This window comes from Pristiophorus japonicus, unplaced genomic scaffold (assembly GCF_044704955.1).
Source record: "Pristiophorus japonicus isolate sPriJap1 unplaced genomic scaffold, sPriJap1.hap1 HAP1_SCAFFOLD_33, whole genome shotgun sequence".
NCBI lineage: Eukaryota > Metazoa > Chordata > Chondrichthyes > Pristiophoridae > Pristiophorus > Pristiophorus japonicus.
Window position 1 is genome coordinate 3,856,777 of NW_027253106.1, and position 6,484 is coordinate 3,863,260.

A 6,484-nucleotide genomic window follows, 5' to 3' on the forward strand; every position below is an offset into this window, starting at 1 on the left:
ATCTCTCCCTCCGCATTGTCCCAACAAATAATCCTAGGACAGGTAGCACGTGTTAGATACAGAGCAAAGCTCTTTCTACACTGTCCCAACAAACAATCCCAGGGCAGGTACAGCATAGGATAGATCATAATATAAGAAATAGGAGCAGGACTAGGCACTTGGCCCCTCGAGCCTGCTCCACCATTTAATAAGATCATGGCTGATCTGATCTTGGGCTCAGCTCCACTTCCCTGCCCGCTCCCCATGACACGTTATTCCCTTATTTATCAAAAATCTATCGATCTCCTCCTTTAATATATTCAATGGCCCAGCCTCCACAGCTCTCTGGGGCAGACATTCCACAGATTTACAACCCTCAAAGAAGAAATTCCATCTAATCTCAGTTTTAAATGGGCGGCCTCTTATTCTGAGACTATGTCCCCAAGTTTTAGTTTTCCCTATAGTTGCAAATATCCTCTCTGCATTCACCTTGTCGAGCCCCTTCATTATCTTATATGTTTTGATAAGATCACCTCTCATTGTTCTGAACTCCAATGGGTATAGCCCCAACCTACTCAACCTATCTTCATAAGTCAACCCCCTCATCTCTGGAATCAACCTAGTGAACCTTCTCTGAACAGCCTCCAAAGCAAGTATATTCTTCCTTAAATAAAGAGATCAAAACTGTATGCAGTACTCTAGGCGTGGCCTCACCAATATTCTGTAGAGTTGTAGCAGGACTTAACTGCTTTTATACTTTATCCACCTTGCAATAAAGGCCAAGATTCCATTTGCTTTCCTGATTACTTGCTGTACCTGCATACTAACTTTTTGTGTTTCATGCACAAGGACCCCAAGTTGCGACTGTATTGCAGCACTATGCAATTTTTATCCATTTAAATTATAATTTATTTTTCTATTTTTTCTGCCCCAGCGGATAACCTCACATTTTCCCACATTATACTCCATCTGCCAAATTTTTTGCCCACTCACTTAGCAAGTCTGTATCCCTTTACAGATTTTTGTGTCCTCTTCACAAGTTTCTTTCCCACCCATCTTTGTATCATCAGCAAACCTTTCGAGATTGCACTCGGTCCCTTCATCCAAGTCATTAATATAGATTGAGGACTGAGCACCGACGCCTATGACAATGCTGGAGCTAGTTTGCCAATGGAAAAATAACCCATTTATCCTGACTCAGATACAAAGTAAAGCTCCAACTACATTGTACCATCCAACACAGCCAGGGCAGGTACAGCACGCGTTAGATAGAGTAAAGTTCCCTCTAGCCAGTCGCATCAAACACTCCCAGGGTACGTACTGCATTGGTGAGATACGAAGTAAAGCTCCTTCAACACTTTCCAAATAAACACTCCTCGGGCCGGGTACAGGTTAATTTAGATAAAGGGTAATCCTCTCAAATCTCACTCTACAATTGTACAGGGCCTTGGTGAGACCACACTTGGAGTACTGTGCACAGTTTTGGTCTCCTTATCTAAGGAAGGATATACTTGCCTTGCTTAGATACCGAGTAAAGCTTCCTCAACAGACATTCCAAGGGCAGGTACAACAGTGGTTAGATACGGGGTATATCTCCCTCCTTCAGGGGAGGGGAACCAGTGAGTGTAGAACTGAACCCAGAAAGAGTCAGCACCTTCAGGGGAGGAGATGGGAACCAGTGAGTGGAACTGAATCCAGCCAGAGTCAGCACTTAAGGGTAGGGTAACATAAGAACATAAGAAATAGGAGCTCGAGTAGGCCACACAGCCCATCGAGCCTGCTCCGCCATTTAATAGGATCATTGCTTAATAGGACTCGGGTCCACCTCCATGCCCACTCCCCATAACCCTTTAATCCATTATCGGTTAAGAAACTATCAATCTCTTAAAGTTATTCAATGACCCAGCTTCCACAGCTCTCTGAGGCAGTGAATTCCACAGATTTACAATGCTCTGGGAGAAGAAATTTTTCCTCATCACAGTTTTAAATGGGAGGTCCCTTATTCTGAGATTATGCTCCCTAGTTCTTGTCTCCCCTATCAGTGGAAACATCCTCTCTGCATCGACCTTGTCAAGCTGCTTCAAAACCATATACGTTTCGATAAGATCACCTCTCATTCTTCTGAATTCCAATGAGTAGATGCCCAAGCTCCTCAAACGTTCCTCATAATTCAACACCTCATCTCCGGAATCAACTTAGGAACCTTCTCTGAATTGCCTCCAAAGCACGTATATCCTTTCATAAATATGGAAACCAAAACTGCACGCAGTATTCCAAGTGTGGCCACACTAATACCCTGTATGACTGTGGCAAGACTTCCCTGCTTTTATACTCCATCCCCTTTGCAATAGAGGCCAAGATTCCATTGGATTTCCTGTTCACTTGCTGTAACTACATACTAAACTTTTGTTTCGTGCACAAGTATCCCCAGGTCCCACTGTACTGTAGCACTATGCAATGTTTCTCCATTTAAATAATAACTTGCTCTTTGATTTTTTTTTCTGCCAAAGTGCATGACCTAACACTTTCCCACATTTTACTCGATCTGCCAAATTTATGCCCACTCACTTAGCCTTCCTATGTCCTTTTGCAGAATTTTTGTGTCCTCCTCACACATTGCTTTTCCTCCCATCCTTGTATCATCAGTGTAGTGGGAAATTTTTGGAAACCCCGCTTTATGCATTCTGGCGATGTTAAAATGGTCAAATAAAGTCTGCTGATTCTGAGTCATGGGGAAAGAAGAAGTTAAACAAAGTATGGTTGCAGTGCAAACAGATGTTTGCATGTTTTTTCCCTGATAAGGAGGAACCGAATGACCTAAACGCTGACCTCAGGGTCCCATGTACTTTATTGTGAAAGGTTTTTCTTCTTCCATTGTAACCACAATGACGCACGTGCTTGTGGGTTGTGAGATTAAATATGGAACGGCCGGGCCCAGCCCGCGAGTTCGGGGGCAACAGGCTGCGGAGCTTTTAGACTGATCTCCAACTCGGCCGAGTCTCTGTATACATAAAATAAACTTGGGTGTTTTCCACTTGAGCAGATGGGTGTCTGAGTCAAATTCTTTAATATAGTTTCCACCCAAACAATTGGGCTACATTACACTCGGTCCTTTCTTCCAAGTCGTTAATGTAGATTGTAAATAGTTGGGGACCCAGCACTGATCCCTGTGGCACCCCACTCGTGACTGATTTCCAACCCGAAAATGAACCATTTATCCCGACTCTCTGTTTTCTGTTAGTTAGCCAATTCTCTATCCATGCTAATATATTAACCCCAAACCCATGTTTTTTTTAATCTTGTGTGGTAACCTTTTATGTGACACCTTGTCAATGCCTTCTGGAAGTCCAAATGCACCACATCCACTGGGTCTCCTTTATCCACCCTGTTTGTTACATTGGTGGAGCCCAGATGAAATTGGATAGGGAACGGTCGGTTATCGGTGCGGAACAGGAATTGGAGCCGTAAGTGGCCGGTGAGCCTCATAAACACCTGCTTTAGGTCCCAGGCCCCAATCACAAGCCACAGGCCCTGGGATGGCCCCGTGGTGACAGGCGCGGGTCAGCGGGGTCACTGGCCGCCATCTTGGACGGTTCATGGCGCATGTGCGGTCACCTTGTTGCAGGAACCAAGACATTTAGCAAAACATCAAATGCTGATATTTGTGTGCTGGGGTCCGGCCAATTATCAGCCAAAGTTCCCCATACACCTCTGCAGGGAATTTCACAGGTTAACAACTCTCTGAGTGAAGACGTTTCTCCTCATCTCCTTCTTAATTGGCCTACCGCTTATCCTAAGACTATGTCCCCTGGTTCTGGACTTCTCCAACATCGGGAACAATCTACCCGCATCGAACCTGTCCAGTCCCGTCAGAATCTTATATGTTTCTATGAGATACCCTCTCATCGTTCTAAACTCCAGTGAATAAAGGCCCAGTTGATCCAGTTTCTCCTCATATGACAGTCCAGCCATCCCGGGAATCAGACTGGAGAATCTTCGCTGCACTCCCTCAACAGCAATAACGTCCTTCCTCAGATTAGGAGACCAAAACGGAACAAAATATTCCAGGTGAGGCCTCACTAAGACCCTGTATAACTGCAGTAAGAAATCCCTGCTCCGATACTCAAAGACCCGAGCTACGAAGGCCAACATACCATTTGCCTTCTTCACTGCCTGTTGCACCTGTATGCCAACCTTCAGTGACAGATGACCCATGACACGCAGGTCTCGTTGCACCTCCACTTTTCCTAATCTGCCGCCATTCAGATAATATTCTGCCCCAGTGATTTTGTCCCCAAAATGGATAACCTCACATTTATCCACATTATTCTGCAACTGCCATGCATTTGCCCACCCACCTAACCTGTCCAAGTCACCCTGCAGCCTCTTAGCGTCCCCCTCACAGCTCACACCGCCACCCAGTGTAGTGTCATCTGCAAACTTGGATATATTACACTCAATTCCTTCATCCAAATCATTGATGTAAATTGTAAAGAGCTGTGGTCCCAGCACTGAGCGCTGCGGCACTCCACTAGTCACTGCCTGCCATTCTGAAAAGGACCCGTTTATCTCGACTCTCTGCTTCCTGTCTGCCAGCCAGTTCTCTATCCACGTCAGTACATTACCCCCAATACCATGTGCTTTGACATTGCACACCAATCTCTTGTGTGGGACCTTGTCAAAATACTTCAGAAAGTCCAAATACACGACATCCACTGGTTCTCCCTTGTCCACTCTGCTAGTTACATCCTCAAAAATTCCAGAAGTTTTGTCAAGCATGATTTCCCTTTCATAAATCCATGCTGACTTGGACTGATCCTGTCACTGCTTTCCAAATGCCCTGCTGTTTCATCTTTAATAATTGATTCCAACATTTTCCCCACTGCTGATGTCAGGCTAACTGGTCTATAATTACCCGTTTTCTCTCTCCCTCCTTTTTTAAAAAGTGGTGTTACATTAGCTACCCTCCAGTCCATAGGAACTGATCCCGTGTCGATAGAATATTGGAAAATGACCACCAATGCATCCACTATTTCTCGGGACACTTCCTGAAGTACTCTGGGACGCAGACTATCCGGCCCTGGGGATTTATCAGCCTTCAATCCCATCAATTTGCCTAACACAATTTCCCGCCTAATAGGGATATCCTTAAGTTCCTCCTTCTCACTAGACCCTCGGTCCCCAAGTACATTCGGAACATAATTCGTATCTTCCTTCGTGAAGACAGAACCGAAGTATTTGTTCAATTGGTCTGCCATTTCTTTGTTCCCCATTATAAATTCACCTGAATCCGACTGCAAGGAACCTACGTTTGTCTTAAATAATCTTTTTCTCTTTACATATTTACAGAAGCTTTTATGTTCCAAGCAAGCTTCCCCTCCTAATGAAACCCTTAGTCCTCCTCTGTTGAATTCTAAATTACTCCCAGTCCTCAGGTTTGCTGCTTTTTCTGGCCAATGTATGCGCCTCTTCCTTGGTTTTAACACTATCCTTAATTTCCCTTGTTAGCCACGGTTGAGCAACGTTCTCCGTTCTATTTTTACTCCAGACAGGGATGTACAATTGCTGAAGTTCACCCGTGTGATCTTTAAATGTTTACCATTGCAGATCCACTGTCAACTCTTTTAGTATCCTTGGCCAGTCTATTCTAGTCAATTCACACCTCACACCGTCAAAGTTCCCTTTCCTTAAGTTCAGGACCCAAGTTTCTGAATTAACTGTGATACTCTCCATCTTAATGTAGAATTCTACCATATTATGTTACACTTCCCTAAGGGACCCCGCACAACAAGGTTGCTAATTAGTCCCTTCTCATTACACATCACCCAGTCTAGGATGACCAGCTCTCTTATTGGTTCCTCAACATATTGTTCGAGAAACCCATCCCAAATACACTCCAGGAAATCCTCCTCCACCACATTACTACCATGTGGTTAACCCAATCAATATGTAGATTAAAGTCACCCATGATAACTGCTGTACCACCACTTCACACATCCCTATTTCTTGTTTGATGCTGTCCCCAACCTTACCACTACTAAACAATGAGATAGACATTGCAGCAAGGGTCTGGTTATTGTGAAACAACAATTCTAGAAGAACAGGGACCCCGACATGATTTGAACAAGCAGCCCTTTGATCTAGAATCAGACGCACTACCGTTGAACCACGAGGTTTACACAGTAGTTAAGGGATGTTCGTCTATATGAAGTTTCTGCAATACAAGGGACTTTAAAATCCCCGCCCATTAAAATACAGTGAGTAAAATGGGATCTGGTTTGACAGTCACATGCAACGTGTCATGTATTGATGCTTGGGATCACTAGACACCAGGGGGCGCCACTGCCGGAGGTCATCTGGCTGTGCGCGCGTGTGCGTGGGCCCTGGTATATAAGAGCGAGTGCCATGTCTCGTGGGCACTTTGGGAGTAAATAAAGTTGAACCAGGTTTACAGCAGAGTGAGTTTACAGGAACAAGTCTGTCGAGTCATTCCATACAATGCACA